The sequence below is a fragment of the Hyla sarda genome, chromosome 13, assembly GCF_029499605.1.
Source record: "Hyla sarda isolate aHylSar1 chromosome 13, aHylSar1.hap1, whole genome shotgun sequence".
NCBI classification, from domain to species: domain Eukaryota; kingdom Metazoa; phylum Chordata; class Amphibia; order Anura; family Hylidae; genus Hyla; species Hyla sarda.
This window is the reverse complement of record NC_079201.1, coordinates 1,200,975-1,224,439: the sequence shown is the minus strand read 5'-3', so window position 1 is coordinate 1,224,439 and position 23,465 is coordinate 1,200,975. Positions and strand designations below refer to the sequence as shown.

Here is a 23,465-nt window from a genome sequence, read left to right as displayed (position 1 = left end):
TGTACACCCGTCATACCTGCCACGTCTGCAGGGGATGCACCATGGAATTGTTGCACTGACATCTTCAGCGCAATAACATCACGACACATAGGTGGTTGTTTACCTGTTATGCCTGCCACGTCTGCAGGGGGGAGGCACCATGCAGGTTATTGTTACTGACACGTATTCAGAGCAATAACATCTCGATTCACAGGCTGTTGTACACCCGTCATACCTGCCACGTCTGCAGGGGATGCACCACGGAATTGTTGCTACTGACACATCTTCAGCGCAACAACATCACGATACATAGGTGGTTGTTTACCTGTTATGCCTGCCACGTCTGCAGGGGGGAGGCACCACGCAGGTTATTGTTACTGACTCGCATTCAGAGCAATAACATCTCAATCCACAGACTATTGTATACCCGTTATACCTGCCACGTCTGCAGGTCTGCACCACGTAATTGTTGCTACTGACACATCTTCAGCGCAATAACATCACGTCACATAGGTGGTTGTTTACCTGTTATGCCTGCCACGTCTGCAGGGGGAGGCACCATGCAGGTTATTGTTACTGACACGTATTCAGAGCAATAACATCTCGATTCACAGGGTGTTGTATACCCATCATACCTGCCACATCTGCAGGGGATGAACCACGAAATTCTTGCTACTGACACATCTTCAGAGAAATAACATTATGGCACATAGGTGGTTAGTTTCCTGATAGGCCTGCCACGTCTGCAGGGGGAGGCACCATGCAGGTTATTGTTGTCTGTCACGTGTTCAGAGCAATAACATCTCGATTCATAGGCTGTTGCACACCCATTATACCTGCACGTCTGCAAGGGGATGCACCATGTAATTATGGCTACGTACACATCTTCAGAGCAATAACTTTACGACACATAGGTGGTGGTTTACCTGTTATGCCTGCCACTTTTGCAAAAAAAAAAAAAAAAGGGGGAAATACGCCACGCAGGTTATTGTACTGACACGGCTGTACAGCAATTATTATTATGACATATAGGTGGCTTGTTTACCAGTTACGCCTGCCATGTCTGCAGGGGGAGGCACCAAGCAGGTTATTGGTACTGACACTTCTTCAGAGCAATAACATCTCGATTCACAGGCCGTTGTATACCTGTGAAAACGGCTACGGGGATGCACCAAGCAATTGCTGCTAGGGACACAGCTTCAGAGCGATAATATCACACTTCACAGCTTCACAGACTGTTGTATACCCATGCTACCTGCAACTTCTGCAGGGGAAGGCACTGCGTAATTGTTTTACTGGCACGTCTACTGAGCAATTACATCACGACAAGTAGGCGGTTGTAAACTTCTTACCTGCCACGTCTGCAGGAGCATTCACTGTGAAATTGTTGTCACAGACACATTTTCATGGAAATAATTTATGTCACTCAGGAAAGGTCTGTCAGCGTGCGGTGGGTCACTTGCTAACAGTTTATTTTTGCCAACTAATAGCGGGTACTTGATAGTTTCACAGGGTGCCTGACAGGTATCTATGGGTTTCCCTTGTCACGATGCCGGCTGGCAGGTAGTGGACCCTCTGTGCCAGAGAGGGATTGGCGTGGACCGTGCTAGTGGACCGGTTCTAAGCCACTACTGGTTTTCACCAGAGCCCGCCGCAAAGCGGGATGGTCTTGCTGCGGCGGTAGTGACCAGGTCGTATCCACTAGCAACGGCTCACCTCTCTGGCTGCTGAAGATAGGCGCGGTACAAGGGAGTAGGCAGAAGCAAGGTCGGACGTAGCAGAAGGTCGGGGCAGGCAGCAAGGATCGTAGTCAGGGGCAACGGCAGAAGGTCTGGAAACACAGGCAAGGAACACACAAGGAACGCTTTCACTGGCACTAAGGCAACAAGATCCGGCAAGGGAGTGCAAGGGAAGTGAGGTAATATAGGGAAGTGCACAGGTGAAAACCCTAATAGGAACCACTGCGCCAATCAGCGGCGCAGTGGCCCTTTAAATCGCAGAGACCCGGCGCGCGCGCGCCCTAGGGAGCGGGGCCGCGCGCGCCGGGACAGAACAGACGGGGAGCGAGTCAGGTAGGGAAGCCGGGGTGCGCATCGCGAGCGGGCGCTACCCGCATCGCGAATCGCATCCCGGCTGGCAGCAGGATCGCAGCGCCCCGGGTCAGAGGACGTGACCGGAGCGCTGCAGCGGAGGGAGTGAAGCGAGCGCTCCGGGGAGGAGCGGGGACCCGGAGCGCTCGGCGTAACAGTACCCCCCCCCTTGGGTCTCCCCCTCTTCTTGGAGCCTGAGAACCTGAGGAGCAGACTTTTGTCAAGGATGTTGTCCTCAGGTTCCCAGGATCTCTCTTCAGGACCACAACCCTCCCAGTCAACTAAAAAAAAATTTTTCCCTCTGACCTTTTTGGCAGCCAAAATTTCCTTGACCGAGAAGACGTCCGAGGAGCCGGAAACAGGAGTGGGAGGAACAGATTTGGGAGAAAAACGGTTGAGGATGAGTGGTTTGAGAAGAGAGACGTGAAAGGCATTAGGGATACGAAGAGAAGGAGGAAGAAGAAGTTTATAAGAGACAGGATTAATTTGACACAAAATTTTGAAAGGACCAAGATAGCGTGGTCCCAACTTGTAGCTAGGGACACGGAAGCGGACATATTTAGCGGAGAGCCATACCTTGTCTCCAGGGGAAAAAACGGGGGGAGCTCTTCTCTTCTTATCTGCGAACCTCTTCATGCGTGAAGAAGCCTGTAAAAGAGAATTTTGGGTCTCTCTCCATATAATGGAAAGGTCACGAGAAATTTCATCCACAGCGGGCAGACCAGAGGGCAAGGGGGTAGGGAGGGGGGGAAGAGGGTGACGGCCGTACACCACGAAAAATGGGGATTTGGAGGAAGATTCAGAGACCCTGAAGTTATACGAAAACTCGGCCCATGGAAGGAGATCTGCCCAGTCATCCTGGCGGGAGGAAACAAAATGTCGCAAATAATCACCCAGGATCTGGTTAATTCTTTCTACTTGTCCATTGGACTGGGGATGATATGCAGAGGAAAAATTTAATTTAATCTTGAGTTGTTTACAGAGAGCTCTCCAGAATTTAGACACGAATTGGACCCCTCTATCCGAGACAATCTGCGTAGGCAACCCGTGAAGACGAAAAATGTGTACAAAAAATTGTTTAGCCAACTGAGGCGCAGAAGGAAGACCAGGAAGAGGGATGAAATGTGCCATTTTGGAGAATCGATCAACGACCACCCAAATAACGGTGTTGCCACGGGAAGGGGGTAAATCAGTAATAAAATCCATACCAATCAGAGACCAAGGCTGTTCGGGGACAGGCAGAGGATGAAGAAAACCAGCGGGCTTCTGGCGAGGAGTCTTATCCCGGGCACAGATAGTGCAGGCTCGCACAAAGTCCCCAACATCCGTCTCCAGAGTCGGCCACCAATAGAAGCGGGAGATGAGTTGCACAGATTTCTTGATGCCCGCATGACCTGCGAGATGGGAGGAGTGACCCCATTTGAGGATTCCGAGGCGTTGGCGTGGAGAAACAAAGGTCTTTCCTGGAGGAGTCTGCCTGATGGAGGCAGGAGAAGTGGAGATCAGGCAGTCAGGTGGAATGATGTGTTGCGGAGGGAGATCAACTTCTGAGGCATCCGAGGAACGAGAGAGAGCATCGGCCCTAATGTTCTTATCGGCAGGACGAAAGTGAATCTCAAAATTAAATCGGGCAAAGAACAGAGACCACCGGGCCTGGCGAGGATTCAGCCGTTGGGCCGACTGGAGGTAGGAGAGGTTCTTGTGGTCGGTGTAGATAATAACAGGAAATCTTGATCCCTCCAGCAGATGCCTCCATTCCTCAAGTGCTAATTTAATGGCTAGAAGCTCTCGATCCCCGATGGAGTAGTTCCTCTCCGCTGGAGAGAAGGTCCTAGAGAAAAAACCACAAGTGACAGCATGCCCGGAAGGATTTTTTTGTAGAAGAACAGCTCCAGCTCCTACTGAGGAGGCATCAACCTCCAATAGGAAGGGTTTGGAAGGGTCAGGTCTGGAGAGCACGGGAGCCGAAGAAAAGGCAGACTTGAGTCGTTTAAAGGAGTCTTCTGCTTGAGGAGGCCAGGACTTGGGATCAGCATTTTTCTTGGTTAAAGCCACGATAGGAGCCACAATGGTAGAAAAATGTGGAATAAATTGCCTGTAATAATTGGCGAACCCCAAAAAGCGTTGGATAGCACGGAGTCCGGAGGGGCGTGGCCAATTTAAGACGGCAGAGAGTTTGTCTGGATCCATCTGTAGTCCCTGGCCAGAGACCAAATATCCTAGAAAAGGAAGAGATTGGCATTCAAACAGACATTTCTCAATTTTGGCATAGAGTTGGTTGTCACGAAGTCTCTGAAGAACCATACGGACATGCTGGCGGTGTTCTTCTAGATTGGCAGAAAAAATTAGGATATCGTCCAGATATACCACAACACAGGAGTATAATAGATCACGAAAAATTTCATTGACAAAGTCTTGGAAGACGGCAGGAGCATTACACAGTCCAAAGGGCATGACCAGATACTCAAAGTGTCCATCTCTGGTGTTAAATGCCGTTTTCCACTCGTCCCCCTCTCTGATGCGGATGAGGTTATAGGCGCCTCTTAAGTCCAATTTAGTGAAGATGTGAGCACCTTGGAGGCGATCAAAGAGTTCAGAGATGAGGGGTAAGGGGTAGCGGTTCTTAACCGTGATTTTATTAAGACCGCGGTAGTCAATGCAAGGACGTAGGGAGCCATCTTTTTTGGACACAAAGAAAAATCCGGCTCCGGCAGGAGAGGAGGATTTACGGATAAAGCCCTTTTTTAGATTCTCCTGGACGTATTCGGACATAGCAAGAGTCTCTGGGGCAGAGAGAGGATAAATTCTGCCCCGGGGTGGAGTAGTACCCGGGAGGAGGTCGATAGGGCAATCATAAGGCCTGTGAGGAGGTAGAGTCTCAGCTTGTTTTTTGCAGAAAACATCCGCGAAGTCCATATAGGCCTTAGGGAGACCGGTTACTGGAGGAACCACAGAGTTACGGCAAGGGTTACTGGGAACCGGTTTTACACAGTTCTTGGAACAAGAGGACCCCCAACTCTTGATCTCCCCAGTGGACCAATCCAGGGTTGGGGAATGAAGTTGAAGCCAGGGAAGTCCAAGGAGAATCTCCGAGGTGCAATTGGGGAGGACCAAAAGTTCAATCCTCTCATGATGAGATCCGATGCTCATAAGAAGGGGCTCCGTGCGGAAACGTATGGTACAGTCCAATCTTTCATTATTTACACAATTGATGTAGAGGGGTCTGGCGAGACCGGTCACTGGGATGTTGAACCTGTTGACGAGAGAGGCCAAAATAAAATTTCCTGCAGATCCAGAGTCCAAGAAAGCCACTGTAGAGAAGGAGAAGGCAGAGGCAGACAACCGCACAGGCACAGTAAGGCGTGGAGAAGCAGAGTAGACATCAAGGACTGTCTCACCTTTGTGCGGAGTCAGCGTACGTCTTTCCAGGCGGGGAGGACGGATAGGACAATCCCTCAGGAAGTGTTCGGTACTAGCACAGTACAGGCAGAGGTTCTCCATACGGCGTCGTGTCCTCTCTTGGGGTGTCAGGCGAGACCGGTCGACCTGCATAGCCTCCACGGCGGGGGGCACAGGAACAGATTGCAGGGGACCAGAGGAGAGAGGAGCCGAGGAGACGAAACGCCTTGTGCGAACAGAGTCCATATCTTGGCGGAGTTCCTGACGCCTTTCAGAAAAACGCATGTCAATGCGAGTGGCTAGGTGAATAAGTTCATGTAGATTAGCAGGAATTTCTCGTGCGGCCAGAACATCTTTGATGTTGCTGGATAGGCCTTTTTTGAAGGTCGCGCAGAGGGCCTCATTATTCCAGGACAATTCTGAAGCAAGTGTACGGAATTGTACGGCGTACTCGCCAACAGAAGAATTACCCTGGACCAGGTTCAACAGGGCAGTCTCAGCAGAAGAGGCTCGGGCAGGTTCCTCAAAGACACTTCGGATTTCCGAGAAGAAGGAGTGTACTGAGGCAGTGACGGGGTCATTGCGGTCCCAGAGCGGTGTGGCCCATGACAGGGCTTTTCCGGACAGAAGACTGACTACGAAAGCCACCTTAGACCTTTCGGTGGGAAACAGGTCCGACATCATCTCCAGATGCAGGGAACATTGGGAGAGAAAGCCACGGCAAAACTTAGAGTCCCCATCAAATTTATCTGGCAAGGATAAGCGTATCCCAGGAGCGGCCACTCGCTGCGGAGGAGGTGCAGGAGCTGGCGGAGGAGATGACTGCTGAAGCTGTGGTAGCAACTGTTGTAGCATAACGGTCAGTTGAGACAGCTGTTGGCCTTGTTGCGCTATCTGTTGTGACTGCTGGGCGACCACCGTGGTGAGGTCAGCGACAACTGGCAGAGGAACTTCAGCGGGATCCATGGCCGGATCTACTGTCACGATGCCGGCTGGCAGGTAGTGGACCCTCTGTGCCAGAGAGGGATTGGCGTGGACCGTGCTAGTGGACCGGTTCTAAGCCACTACTGGTTTTCACCAGAGCCCGCCGCAAAGCGGGATGGTCTTGCTGCGGCGGTAGTGACCAGGTCGTATCCACTAGCAACGGCTCACCTCTCTGGCTGCTGAAGATAGGCGCGGTACAAGGGAGTAGGCAGAAGCAAGGTCGGACGTAGCAGAAGGTCGGGGCAGGCAGCAAGGATCGTAGTCAGGGGCAACGGCAGAAGGTCTGGAAACACAGGCAAGGAACACACAAGGAACGCTTTCACTGGCACTAAGGCAACAAGATCCGGCAAGGGAGTGCAAGGGAAGTGAGGTAATATAGGGAAGTGCACAGGTGAAAACCCTAATAGGAACCACTGCGCCAATCAGCGGCGCAGTGGCCCTTTAAATCGCAGAGACCCGGCGCGCGCGCGCCCTAGGGAGCGGGGCCGCGCGCGCCGGGACAGAACAGACGGGGAGCGAGTCAGGTAGGGAAGCCGGGGTGCGCATCGCGAGCGGGCGCTACCCGCATCGCGAATCGCATCCCGGCTGGCAGCAGGATCGCAGCGCCCCGGGTCAGAGGACGTGACCGGAGCGCTGCAGCGGAGGGAGTGAAGCGAGCGCTCCGGGGAGGAGCGGGGACCCGGAGCGCTCGGCGTAACATCCCTCTTACCACAATTTCACAGGCAAGCATGTTGAAGAGGCATCTATCTGCTTGTATGTCAGTTTGATCTGGTCGTTGATTACAGAATAGTAAGTCTCCATCAGCTCATTGGTTCCAGGCATCAATTACTAGGCTAAGTAATTTGCAGATTCTTTATTTTGATCTCAATCTAGAGGTTGAATTTGGAGTATGTGTTAAGGTTGTTGGGTTTGATCCATGTTTATTAACCCTTTTTCTATTCCTACCAGGTTCATTTTTGCCCACTATAGGCGTGCCCTCCGTCGCGGTCATTGGGCACAATTCTGACCGTTAGGTTTAGTATATTATTTTCCATACAGGTACGTATGTATTGCTGTAACCACGAGCATGAGCGTGAAGCCCCGAACACAAGTGGGAAGCCTATCGGCTGAATTTGTGTGAGGGGCGGGAGCTCCGCCCCACACGTGTTCAGGCGGGGTGTCAAGTAGTTGTGGCTAGGGGCGGGGGTATATAACACCCCTGCTCCTACGGGAGGGGCGTACGTCACATTTTGCGGAACCCTCCCAACCCTCCCTTTTTTCAATTATCCATTACAGGGCATGCCCACTATAGGCGTGCCCTCCGTCGCGGTCATTGGGCACAATTCTGACCGTTAGGTTTAGTATATTATTTTCCATACAGGTACGTATGTATTGCTGTAACCACGAGCATGAGCGTGAAGCCCCGAACACAAATATATATGATCACATTATCCTCCTGTATATATATATATATGATCACATGATCCTCCTGTATAAATATATATGATCACATTATCCTCCTGTATATATATATGATCACATTATCCTCCTGTATATATATATATATGATCACATTATCCTCCTGTATATATATATATATATATGATCACATTATCCTCCTGTATATATATATATGATCACATTATCCTCCTGTATATATATATATATATATATGATCACATTATCCTCCTGTATATATATATATATGATCACATTATCCTCCTGTATATATATATGATCACATTATCCTCCTGTATATATATATATGATCACATTATCCTCCTGTATATATATATATATATGATCACATTATCCTCCTGTATATATATATATGATCACATTATCCTCCTGTATATATATATATGATCACATTATCCTCCTGTATATATATATATATATATGATCACATTATCCTCCTGTATATATATATATATATATATATATATATATATGATCACATTATCCTCCTGTATATATATATATATGATCACATTATCCTCCTGTATATATATATGATCACATTATCCTCCTGTATATATATATATATGATCACATTATCCTCCTGTATATATATATATATATATGATCACATTATCCTCCTGTATATATATATATATGATCACATTATCCTCCTGTATATATATATGATCACATTATCCTCCTGTATATATATATATATGATCACATTATCCTCCTGTATATATATATATGATCACATTATCCTCCTGTATATATATATATATATATATATATATATATATGATCACATTATCCTCCTGTATATATATATATATATATGATCACATTATCCTCCTGTATATATATATGATCACATTATCCTCCTGTATATATATATATATATATATATATATATATATATATATATATATGATCACATTATCCTCCTGTATATATATATATATGATCACATTATCCTCCTGTATATATATATATGATCACATTATCCTCCTGTATATATATATATGATCACATTATCCTCCTGTATATATATATATATATATGATCACATTATCCTCCTGTATATATATATATATATATATATATATATGATCACATTATCCTCCTGTATATATATATATATGATCACATTATCCTCCTGTATATATATATATGATCACATTATCCTCCTGTATATATATATATATATGATCACATTATCCTCCTGTATATATATATATATATATATGATCACATTATCCTCCTGTATATATATATATGATCACATTATCCTCCTGTATATATATATATATGATCACATTATCCTCCTGTATATATATATATATATATATATATATATATATGATCACATTATCCTCCTGTATATATATATATATATGATCACATTATCCTCCTGTATATATATATATATGATCACATTATCCTCCTGTATATATATATATATATATATGATCACATTATCCTCCTGTATATATATATATATGATCACATTATCCTCCTGTATATATATATATATATATATATGATCACATTATCCTCCTGTATATATATATATATGATCACATTATCCTCCTGTATATATATATATGATCACATTATCCTCCTGTATATATATATATATGATCACATTATCCTCCTGTATATATATATATATATATATGATCACATTATCTTCCTGTATATATATATATATATATATGATCACATTATCCTCCTGTATATATATATATATATGATCACATTATCCTCCTGTATATATATATATGATCACATTATCCTCCTGTATATATATATATGATCACATTATCCTCCTGTATATATATATATATGATCACATTATCCTCCTGTATATATATATATATATATATATATATATATATGATCACATTATCCTCCTGTATATATATATATATATATATATATATATATGATCACATTATCCTCCTGTATATATATATATATATATATATATATATGATCACATTATCCTCCTGTATATATATATATGATCACATTATCCTCCTGTATATATATATGATCACATTATCCTCCTGTATATATATATATATATGATCACATTATCCTCCTGTATATATATATATATATGATCACATTATCCTCCTGTATATATATATATATGATCACATTATCCTCCTGTATATATATATATATATGATCACATTATCCTCCTGTATATATATATATATATGATCACATTATCCTCCTGTATATATATATATATGATCACATTATCCTCCTGTATATATATATATATATATATATATATATATATATGATCACATTATCCTCCTGTATATATATATATGATCACATTATCCTCCTGTATATATATATATATATATGATCACATTATCCTCCTGTATATATATATATATATATATATATATATATGATCACATTATCCTCCTGTATATATATATGATCACATTATCCTCCTGTATATATATATATATATGATCACATTATCCTCCTGTATATATATATATGATCACATTATCCTCCTGTATATATATATATATGATCACATTATCCTCCTGTATATATATATATATATATGATCACATTATCCTCCTGTATATATATATATATATATATATATATATGATCACATTATCCTCCTGTATATATATATGATCACATTATCCTCCTGTATATATATATATATGATCACATTATCCTCCTGTATATATATATATATGATCACATTATCCTCCTGTATATATATATATATATATGATCACATTATCCTCCTGTATATATATATATATATATATATATATATATATATATATGATCACATTATCCTCCTGTATATATATATATGATCACATTATCCTCCTGTATATATATATATGATCACATTATCCTCCTGTATATATATATATATGATCACATTATCCTCCTGTATATATATATATGATCACATTATCCTCCTGTATATATATATATATATATATATGATCACATTATCCTCCTGTATATATATATATATGATCACATTATCCTCCTGTATATATATATATATATGATCACATTATCCTCCTGTATATATATATATATATATGATCACATTATCCTCCTGTATATATATATATATATATATATATATATATATGATCACATTATCCTCCTGTATATATATATATGATCACATCTTCGTCCTGTATATATATATATATATATATATATATATATATATATATATAACTTTACATACTGTCTTTCCTTGTAAACCTCTTGCTCTGGTAAAGTGAAAGCTCCATTGTGATTGGTGGTCACCTAGGAAAAGACATATACAGTACTATACAGTGAAGCCACGCCCAGATGACTCTCCCTGTAGGCTCCTCCCCATCTCCGTGACAGGACCCTTCATGTACCTGAGGAGCCGACTCCATGATGTACATGTCTATAGACCTGAGAGGAGGGTGCGGAGTCATGTGATCACAGTGACCAATCACAGCACTGCTTTCATTTTACCACAGCAATGTGAGAGATGTAAGCTGAGCTGTGGTTACCATAGCAACAAAGGGAATCTTATTATAAGTCAGCGCCATACATGTCCCCCAGAGATAGAGGAGGACCCCAATACCAACAAGTAATTAGTATACTATACTACACTACTGTTATATATACTACTATACTACTGTTATATACTATTGTTATATACTACTGTTATATATACTCCTATACTACTGTTATATACTATTGTTATATACTACTGTTATATATACTACTATACTACTGTTATATACTATTGTTATATACTACTGTTATATATACTACTATACTACTGTTATATACTATTGTTATATACTACTGTTATATATACTACTGTTGTATACTACTGTTATATACTATTGTTATATACTACTGTTATATACTATTGTTATATACTACTGTTATATACTATTGTTATATACTATTGTTATATACTATTGTTCTATACTATTGTTATATACTACTGTTATATACTACTGTTATATACTACTGTTATATACTACTGTTATATACTACTGTTATATACTATTGTTATATACTACTGTTATATACTATTGTTATATACTATTGTTATATACTACTGTTATATACTACTGTTATATACTATTGTTCTATACTATTGTTATATACTACTGTTATATACTATTGTTATATACTACTATACTACTGTTATATACTATTGTTATATACTATTGCTATATACTACTGTTATATACTATTGTTATATACTGTACTACTGTTATATACTACTGTTATATACTATTGCTATATACTACTGTTATATACTATTGTTATATACTATTGTTATATACTACTGTTATATACTACTGTTATATACTATTGTTCTATACTATTGTTATATACTACTGTTATATACTATTGTTATATACTACTATACTACTGTTATATACTATTGTTATATACTATTGCTATATACTACTGTTATATACTATTGTTATATACTGTACTACTGTTATATACTACTGTTATATACTATTGCTATATACTACTGTTATATACTATTGTTATATACTACTGTTGTATACTACTGTTATATACTACTGTTATATACTATTGTTATATACTATTGTTATATACTACTGTTATATACTATTGTTATATACTACTGTTATATACTATTGTTATATACTGTACTACTGTTATATACTACTGTTATATACTACTGTTATATACTACTGTTATGTACTACTGTTATATACTACTGTTATATACTATTGTTATATACTATTGTTATATACTACTGTTATATACTACTGTTATATACTATTGTTATATACTACTGTTATATACTATTGTTATATACTGTACTACTGTTATATACTACTGTTATATACTACTGTTATATACTACTGTTATGTACTACTGTTATATACTACTGTTATATACTATTGTTATATACTATTGTTATATACTACTGTTATATACTATTGTTATATACTACTGTTATATACTATTGTTATATACTATTGCTATATACTACTGTTATATACTATTGTTATATACTGTACTACTGTTATATACTACTGTTATATACTATTGTTATATACTACTATACTATTGTTATATACTACTGTTATATACTACTGTTATATACTATTGTTATATACTACTGTTATATACTATTGTTATATACTACTATACTACTGTTATATACTATTGTTATATACTGTACTACTGTTATATACTACTGTTATATACTATTGTTATATACTTCTATACTATTGTTATATACTACTGTTATATACTACTGTTATATACTATTGTTATATACTACTGTTATATACTATTGTTATATACTACTATACTACTGTTATATACTGTTAAAGCTTGTCACCCGCCCGCACTTCTCCCACTGCACAGCACTACTACAACTCTCAGCATGCCCTTACAGTGAGGGCATGTTGGGAGTTGTAGTTATGCCACAGGGGCAGGTGATAGCTTGTCACCGGCCCCCACATTCTCCGCCCGCGCAGCATGACTACAACTCCCAGCATGTCATTACTGTAAGAACATGCTGAGAGTTGTAGTCGTGCAGCATGGGTGGGTGACAAGCTTGTCATCTGCTCCCGCCACACAACTATAACTTCCAGCATGCCCTTACATTAGGGGCATGCTGGGAGTTGTATTCATGCTGCGCGGGCGGAAGATGTGCAGGCAGGTGACAAGCTTGTCACCCGCCCACACATCTCCCACACGCGCAGCACGACTACAACTACCAGCATGCCCTTCCAGTAAGGACATGCTGGGAGTTGTAGTCATGCGCGGCGGGTGGACGGAAGATGTGCCCGCACTTCTCCCACCGTGCAGCACTACTACAACTCCCAGCATGTCCTTACAGTAGGAGCATGCTTGAAGTTGTAGTCGTGCCGCAGGGGCAGGTGACAAGCTTGTTCCCGACCCCACATCCTCCGTCCGCGCAGCACGACTACAACCCCCAGCATGTCCTTACTGTAAGGGCATGCTGGAAGTTGTAGTCATGCGGCATGGGTGGGTGACAAGCTTTTTTTTTGTCTAATGTTAATAAAATGGTTAACGAGGGCTTTTAGGGGAGTGTTTTTTTTTAAATAAAAGTTTTTTAAACGAGTTGGATTTTTTAAAATTTACTTTACAGGCTTAGTAGTAGAAGTCGTCTTATAGACGGAGTCCAATACTAAACTGGGGCTTAGCGTTAGCCCCAAAAACAGCTAGCGCTAGCCCCCAATCGTTACCCCTGGTACCAGCCACAAGGGTGCTGGGAAGAGCTGGTACCAACCACAGGGGTGCTGGGAAGAGCTGGTACCAACAGGCCTGGAGCGTCAAAAATGGCTGGGCCTAGGCGGTAACAGGTATTATTTAGGCTGGGGAGTCCAGTAACAATGGTCCTCGCCCACGCTGGTAACGTCAGGATGTTGGTTGGTATCTGGCTGATGCTGTAAATAGGGGGAACCCTATGCGCATTGTTTTTTTCAAAAAACGCATAGGGTTCCCCATATTTTCATTCTCAGCCAGATACCAACCCAGCAGCAACAGCCTGACGTTACCAGCGTGGGCGAGGACCATTGTTACTGGCCTCCCCAGCCTAAATAATACCTGTTACCGCCTAGGCCCAGCCATTTTTGATGCTCCAGACCTGTTGGTATGTTGGTACCAGCTCTTCCCAGCACCCCTGTGGTTGGTACCAGCTCTTCCCAGCACCCCTGTGGTTGGTACCAGCTCTTTCCAGCACCCTTGTGGCTGGTACCAGGGGTAACAATTGGGGGTTAGCGCTAGCTGTTTTTGTGGCTAACGCTAAGCCCCGGCTTAGTTTTGGACTCTATCAGACAGCTTCCACTACTAAGCCTGTAAATAAAATAAAAAAAACACAACACGTTTATTAAACTTTTATTTAAAAAAAAAAAAAAAAAACACTCCCCAACAAGCCCTCATTAACCATTTTATTATTAGTAAGCAAAAAAAACGCTGGTCATCTTAGTCCACCAAATGTGACGTAGTTCTCTGCATACACAGATCTGAAATGAGAAGGAAAAAACAAACAAAAAATGGGTTAGGACATTTAAGAAAAAATGAATAAACACACACACATATATATATTATATATATTTTATTTTTTTTCATGGCTGTGACTTGAGGTGGGGGTTACAAATTGTTGTTCTGAAGTCATTTATTGTTTTTTGCTTATGTGCGCCAAATTTATCAACCCCTTGTGATAGCATGATAAATATGTCTTACATAAGCACAACCAAAAGCAAAACAAAAATGACTATTGGACTATTTTTGGTTTCTTGATGGTGAATTATGGGAGGAGGCAGGAGGTTTCTTGATTCCTGTCTAGAAGCATTATATCTGCACGTTCCTGAGTCTTGGCTGGACACAGCTGTAACCTGACCTAGTGAAGGAGATATCCCATCTGGGTCATGTGAGGACGCCGCTTTCAGCACATTCTGTAATTACCTCCCGGGGGAGCGGACATGTAAACAGATCACAGCTCTGAGGGAAGATCAGGGAGGGTGACACGCACACCCAACACCACTATTCCTGCACTGCAGAGTAGAGATCTAGGTCTGAAGGAAGATCGGAGAGAAAGATACACATACCGTATTTTTCGCCGTATAAGACGCACTTTTTCTTCCCCAAAACTGGGGGGAAAAGTTGGTGCGTCTTATACGGCGAATACACACACCTATCGGGTCGGTCCATCAACGGCCGGGACCCGCGGCTAATACAGGACATCACCGATCGCGGTGATGCCCTGTATTAACCCCTTCAGACGCGACGATCGAAGCTGAAGCCAAAGTGGCACTAACCTGGCACTAACCCGGCTCAGTCGGGCTGTTCGGGACCGCCGCGGTGAAATCGCAGCATCCCGAACAGCTTACAGGACACCGGGAGGGACCTTTCCTGCCTCCTCGGTGTCTGCTCTGTGCCGGGATCCCCTGCATGGCGGCGCTCTCCTTCGACGTCATCACGTCGTCGCGCACGCCGTCCCGTCATCCAATAGCAGCGGCGTGCGTAGCAACGTGATGACGGCGAATGAGAGCATGGATCCTGGGGAAGAAGACGTCCGGAGCGTCGGGGACACCCCGGGGACACGGCGACAGCGATGGAGCGATATCCAGGGCAGCGGTGACAGGACCGGAGCGGCAGGGACACGTGAGTATTTCCTCCTGTCCAGTGGTCTTCAACCTACGGACCTCCAGATGTTGCAAGACTACAACTCCCAGCATGCCCAGACAGCCAACGGCTGTCCGGGCATGCTGGGAGTTGTAATTTTGCAACATCTGGAGGTCCGCAGGTTGAAGATCACTGTTGGGTGCAGAATCTTTTTTTTGTAGATTTTGCACCTTTAAAATTGGGTGCGTCTTATATAGGGATCGACCGATATCGTTTTTTTAGGGCCGATACCGATAATCTGTGGAGGTTAGGGCCGATAGCCGATAACTTATACCGGAATATCGGTATAAGTTATCGCCTATTTACCCCCCCCCACCGCTGCAGATCATTGATTTAAAGTGGGCGCTTTAAATCGATGAACTGCAACGACTTTTGCGGTGCCATAGACCGCCGCCGCCGCCACCCGCTTCTCTCCCCCTGCCTGCCCTAAGTCCTATCACCGCGACCGCCCGTCGCACCGCGCCCCCTACCGCGTCGCACCCCCTACCGCACCGCCCCGGCCCCATTGCCTCCCCCATCCTCGGTTTTATAATTACCTGTTCCCGGGGTCCACTCTACATCTGGCTCCGGTGGCGTCCTCCTGAGCTGTCACTGTGCGCGGTGACGTCGCGTCACGTCACTGCGCACAGCGTAACGCAGGACGCAGCAGGAGCCAGAAGTAGCGTTGACCCCGGGCCCCGGGAACAGGTAATTATAAAACCGGGGATGGGGGAGGCAATGGGGCCAGGGCGGTGCGTGGGGGGGTGGTGTGGGTGGCGGGGCATTATCGCCATATCGGCAAGGTAATTGGCGATACCGATAATGCCCAAAATCGTGATTATCGGCCGATAATATCGGCCAAACCGATAATCGGTCGATCCCTAGTCTTATATGCCGGTGCGTCCTATAGGGGGAAAAATACGGTACTTACCACCACTATTCCTAGTCTCCGAAATAATAATCCTAATTCCCTTTATTCTCCTAAATAATAATCCTGATCCCTTTATTTTCCTAAATAATAATCCTGATCCCTTTATTCTCCTGAACAAAAACCCTCATCCTTATATTCTAAAGAATATATCTCATCCTTATCATCTTAAAGGGGTACTCCTGTGAAAAATAATTTTTTTAAATCATCTGGTGCCAGAAAGTTAAACAGATTTGTAAATTACTTCTATTTAAAAATCTTAATCCTACCAGTACTTATCAGCTGCTGTATGCTCCACAGGAAGTTATTTTCTTTTTAAATTTCTTTCCAGTCTGACCACAGTTGTTCTCTGCTGACACCTCTGTCTCAGGAACTGTCCAGAGTAGAAGCCTAGTAGGAACCTCTCCTGCTCTTGACAGTTCCTGAGACAGACAGAGGTGTCAGCAGAGAGCACTGTGGTCAGACTGGAAAGAAATTTAAAAGGAAAATAACTTCCTGTGGAGCATACAGCAGCTGATAAGTACTGGAAGGATTAAGATTTTTAAATAAAAGTAATTTACAAATCTGTTTAACATTTTCGCACAAGTTGATTTAAAAAAAATAGTTTTCCAGCGGAGTACCCCTTTAAGGGTTTTTCTGTTTTTGCACTTTTGTTTTTTCCTCTTCACCTTCTAAAAATCATAAGGCTTTCAGTTTTCCACCTGAAGAGCCATATAAGGGCTTGTTTTACTCTCCACCAATTTTACTTTGTAATGAAATCAGTCATTTCACCCCAAAATCTATAGCGAAGCTGAAAATAAATTATTTGTGGGACAAAATAGGAAAAAAAACGCCATTTTGTAATTTTATCGGCTTCCGTTTCTACGCAGTGCACTTTTCGGTAAATATGACACCTTATCTTTATTCGGTAGGTCCATACGGTTACAAGGATACCTAATTTTGGAAGGTTTTATTTTATTTTATTTTATGACTTAAAAAGAATTATAACTAAATGCACCAAAATTTGTATGTTTAAAATTGTCATATTCTGACCCCTATAACTTTTTTATTTTTCCGTATATGGGGCTGTGTGAGGGCTCACTTTTTGCGCCTTGGTCTGAAGTTTTAGTGACACCCTTTTTGTTTTGATGGAACTTTTTGATCGATTTTTATTCATTTTTTTAGGCTGTACAAAATTACTAAAAATACGCAATTTTGGAATTCAGAATTTTTTTACATATACACCATTGACCGTGCGACCGTTATATTTTTATATAGTTCGGACATTTATGCATGCGGCGATACCACACATGCTTATTTTTAGTATGTTTACATATTGGCGAACATTTATCATTGCAGTGCAAGTGAAGCATTTCTTTACACCTTTTTTTGTGTGCTGATAATGTGCAGGAGAACCAAATTTATTAAAAGGTAAAAGAGCTTTGATAAATTTTGTGCAGGTCACATTTTCTGAAATTTCTGTCTACACATAGACCAAAAAGCTACAACCATGTCTGAGCTGATGTCGTTTTAGAGACTTTTCAGTGGCTTTGCGCCTTTTTTTTGCTCCTTTTTACAAAAAGGGGCAATGATAAATCCCCATACCCATAGCTACTGAAGAAAAGGCCCGCGACCTTGAAACGCGTCTAGCCCAATATCTGCACCTTATCCATAAGTGTATATCACTTTAAACAGACTGTATCTGCCATATTCCATTTGTAACAGCTGGATGCCCGCGATTCTGGGACCACTGCTGCACACGCGCTGCTAGCGCCTTATTCACACGTGCAATCCGCACCACCTTTTCCCTGCATCTACTCACAGCCCCGGTCGGCAGATTTACTCCTGGACATCATCCTTCCCAAGGCCGGACGCCTCCCGTGCCAGCCCAAGACACTCGGACCCCTGGAGACTCAGCCACTCACCCAGCATACCACTCAGTCGGGTACCGATATCCAGCCGTGCCAGCCCGGACCTGAGGATTCAGAAGGAGGGTGAGTGGTGCTGTGCACTGAGACCTGACACTTCCACCACTGACAGTGTTTGCTACATTGTCTGCAGTATTAACTAAGTTGCGACAAAGGTATAACATCACCATTATCACTGAACATTTGTCTATTAACTCTTTACTGTAGCCACTGTCGCTACATTTGCTGCTATATATTCGCTACTCTGGATATACCTGAACTAATTGAGACTTTCTATTCTGGACATTCTTTGTGGATTTTCTGTTGAATTATTCCGAGGAACTATATGGACTGAGAAAGTTTTTTCTTGATATATCCAGCAGATACTGATTAATTTTTTTGGTGCTACTTATTCATCATATTTATCTCATTTTTATTGTGTTATTTAATCATTTATTTCATTTATTTTACCTATTTTATACCTAATATATGCCATTCACCTTTAGCAAGGGCCCTGCTAGGTGATTGGTTATATATACTTTTCCATGCATTGCCATAGGAATGCATTGATCAGTGTTTTCTGCGCTTTATTGCTCAGGCCTGGATTACAGGCTTGGAGCAATCAAATGCCGATCGGACAGCCGAGAACAAGTTAAGACACCTCCTGCTGTCCTCTAAGCTGTCCGGGACACTGCAATTTCACTGTGACGGTCCCCAACAGCTCCGCTGAGCTAACCGGCTGTGTATTCTCCCGTTTTAGACGCCGCAATCAACTTTGATTGTGGCGTCTAAAGGGTTAATACGGACATCAGCCCGATCGGCAATGTCCTGTATTAGCCGAGGGTCCCGATTGCTGATAGCAACCGGGACCCCGCAGATACGAAGCGCGCTCAGCTTCTGATCGCTTCACATATCGGTTGCCGGCCACGGAAGTAAATATACGTCCGTGGTTGTTTAGGGGTTAAAGGACATCTGCAGCGGTACAAACACTTATCCCCTATCCTCAAGATAGGGGATAAGTGTTTGATCGCGGGGGGTCCGAACGCTGGTGCCCCCGGTGATCTCCTGTATGGGGCCGCGGCTCTCCCGTGCAGGGGGCGTGCCAGCCGCAGCATGACGTTGCGGCCGGCACGCCTCCTCCATACATCTCTATGAATGCTGCCTCCCCGCATCCCCCATAGAACTGTATGGGGACGGGGAGGAGACGGGTCGTCACCGTCGACCTCTAGGTCGGCGCTACGTCACCATGGGCGCTAATGGCGGCGCCCCGTTAGGGAGATCAAGGGGGGTCCCAGCAATCGGACCCCCCGCGATCAAACACTTATCCCCTATCCTGTGGATAGGGGATAAGTGTAATCCCGCTGCAGTTGTCCTTTAATAACCTTGGTTATTAAGCCCTTATGCGAATATAGAGTAGGGATGCCACATCTGTTAATGTCAGGAATTGTCCAGAGCAGGAACAACTCCCCATAACAAACCTCTCCTGCTCCGAACAGTTCCTGACATAGGATTATCTGAGAGTTATCTCAGATCCCGGCCTCTGCCAGCGCTGTCACCCCCGGTGTATGGAGCAGTCTGCACAATACTCCCCAGCATGAAAAAAATTCTATATTACATTTCAGGAAAGAGTTGATGGGACGCCATTGAAAATGTTTCCACTGTGTATCCCCTGCATCATTTTCCGCTTCTCTCTCTTTTATATACAGCGGTCCCTCAACATACGATGGTAATCCGTTCCAAACGGACCATCGTTTGTTGAAACCATTGCATGTTGAGGGATCCGTGCAATGTAAAGTATAGGACAGTGGTCTACAACCTGCGGACCTACAGATGTTGCAAAACTACAACACCCAGCATGCCCGGACAGCCGTTGGCTGTCCGGGCATGCCGGGTGTTGTAGTTTTGCAACATCTGGAGGTCCGCAGGTTGAAGACCACTGTTAGAGGAAGTTGTACTCACCTGTCCCCGCCGCTCCGGACCGTCACCGCTGCCCGGGATGTCGCCGTCCATCGCTGTCACCGCGTCCCCGAGATGGCCCCTCCTTCCCGACATCCGTACGCTCCGTCGCCGCCATCACGTTGTTACGCACGCCGCTCCTATTGGATGACGGGACGGCGTGTGCAGCGATGTGATGACGTCGATGGAGAGCGCCGACGATGCAGGGGATCCCGAAGAGGACGCGCCAGAGCCCCGAGGACAGGTAAGTGATCATGAGCGGACCACACGGGGCACCGTAAACGGCTATCCGGTGGTGGCTGAAGCAGTCTGCGCTGAAGGATAGCCGTTTATGCGATGGCCCCGACATACAAAAGCATCGTATGTTGAAGCTGCCTCTGAGAGGCCATCGCATGTTGAAATTATCGTATGTCGTGGCCATCGTAGGTCAAGGGGTTACTGTATTCCGATGAATGAAGTGGCGTATATATGGTCTGTGTCTTCCTCCCCGATCTTCTCTCAGAGCTGTGATCTGTTTACATGCACGCTCCCACAGGAGGTAATTCCAGAATGTGCTGAGAGTACTAGGATGGGATATCTCCTTTACTAGGTCAGTTTACAGCTGTATCCAGCCAAGACTCAGGAACGTGCAAAAAGGAAACCTCCCGTATCCTCATATGAGTCACCATCAAAAAACTAAAATTTGGCTTGGACTTAAAGGTTTTTTTTTAAGTCAACTGATGCCAGAAAGTTAAACAGATTTGTAAATTACTTCTATTAAAAAATCTTAATCCTTCCAGTACTTTTTAGGGGCTGTATATTACAGAGGAAATGGTTTACTTTTTAGATTTCTCTGATGTCATGACCACAGTGCTCTCTGCTGACCTCTGCTTTCCATTTTAGGAACTGTCCAGAGCAGGAGAAAATCCCCATAGCAAACATATGCTGCTCAGGACAGTTCCTAAAATGGACAGCAGAGGTCAACAGAGAGCACTGTGGTCATGACATCAGAAAAATCTTGTGTATTTATATAGCCCCTAAAAAGTACTGGAAGGATTAAGATTTTTTAATAGAAGTAATTTACAAATCTGTTTAACCTTCTGGCACCAGTTGATTTAAAAAAAAAAAGTTTTCCACGGGAGTACCCCTTTAAGTATTCTGACCCTTTGCTAGGACACCTGATATTTACCTCTGGAGCCTCACATTTGTCTTGATCATCTTGAAAATCTGTACTGCAGTGTGTTATACCTACAATGAAGAGCTCCCACATAGTAAAAAATAAATATATACGTGTAAAAAAACACAATAAATGTATACGATAAATAAAAATACACTATTTCCCTTTTTTAATTACATTTTTTAACCCACACTGTAAGTGCCATAAAATTATTATTTTTTTTTACAAAAGTGATCACTAGGGGTCCGACCGCTGGGACCCCCCACAATCACTTTTAAAGGAAAACTGTCAGCCTGTTCACCCACACTAATCGTGCACAGGGCTCCATTTACGTATTAACTGTCTGTGACTCCACATCCGAGTGAAGTGGAGTCACAGACAATGAATATGTAAATTGAGTGTGCGGAGCCCTGCCCATGTGTGCGATTCACTGAATTTAGCAGAGGATCTTCTGGGGGACATATCTCAGGACCTACTGGGCATATTTAAGTAAGTGACCCCTCATTGGACTTCTGTTCACCCACACTATAACCCAGTGTATTGGGTTTAGTGTGGGTGAACAGGCTTACACTTTTCCTTTAATCCCTTCTTTCTGGAAATTGAATAAAAAGTTAGCAAAATGTCATATATACCCAAAAATGGTATCAGAAAAAAGTAAACTCATTCCGCAAAAAAAAAACCTCACAGAGTAGATAAAAAGTATGTTAGTTAGCTATCGCCCCAATCGTACCACCCACAGAATAATGTAAATACGTCATTTATACCTCATGGCGAACAATGTTAGAAAAGTAAATTAAAAAAACAATGGCAGAACAGATTTTTTTTTCATACCACATTATACAAAATGCAGCAAAAAACAATCAGCGTGTCACATCGAAGAGCGGTATCAATGAAATTGGCAATTTTATTATAAGACCGGAGACTTCACGTTATTTCAGTGCACTCTTTCTTTTACTAGATAGCAGCAAACAAATGGTTAACAGATTAACAGATATATAACAAAGAAAAAACTTGCCTGTTACATCCTAACATGCTAGATCATAGTAACAGCCAATTGGAGTAGGCCATAGATAACATAAGGTGGTGTTTCTATTGGTTATCCCTCTTTCTTTGCTGCTATCAAAGATAAGTACATCATTCATTTTGTCTCCATCATTTTTTCTTTATTTTCATATTAATTGACTTAATTAATATATTATTTATTTAATAAAGCTTCTTGTTTATTTTCATTATTATATATTAATTATTTGTTTATTATTTTATACATTGTTTGTCGATTTTACTTAGTATTATTATATTAATTACTGATATTTCTTAGAGCGTATCTCCCGTCTAAACTGCCAGTCACGTGCCCTTTCCTCACCTCGCGCCATACCTACGAAGGTGGCCTTTGTCATTAGTCTACTGTCCAGAAAAGTCCTGGCCTGGGCTACACCACTTTGGGACCATGGTGATCTGGT

At 42.6% G+C, this 23,465-nt stretch overlaps 2 long non-coding RNA genes across 3 annotated transcripts in view; one reads left to right on the top strand and one right to left on the bottom strand.

The window, feature by feature from the left end:
• Positions 1–11,359, bottom strand: part of LOC130297757 (uncharacterized) — a 101,577-nt gene extending 90,218 nt beyond the window's left edge. The window contains exon 1 of one of the 2 annotated variants that reach the window (XR_008849675.1): positions 11,309–11,359. This is a non-coding gene — a long non-coding RNA (uncharacterized LOC130297757). Of the gene's footprint in view, positions 1–11,148; positions 11,220–11,308 lie in introns of those variants that run through there. The other variant, XR_008849676.1, reaches the window with a different exon arrangement.
• A 28-nt stretch (positions 11,360–11,387) lies between these two features.
• The window catches only part of LOC130297758 (uncharacterized), a 127,985-nt gene continuing 115,907 nt past the window's right edge, over positions 11,388–23,465 (top strand). Inside the window, exon 1 of the long non-coding RNA XR_008849677.1 lies at positions 11,388–11,526. This is a non-coding gene — a long non-coding RNA (uncharacterized LOC130297758). The remainder of the gene's footprint in view (positions 11,527–23,465) is intronic.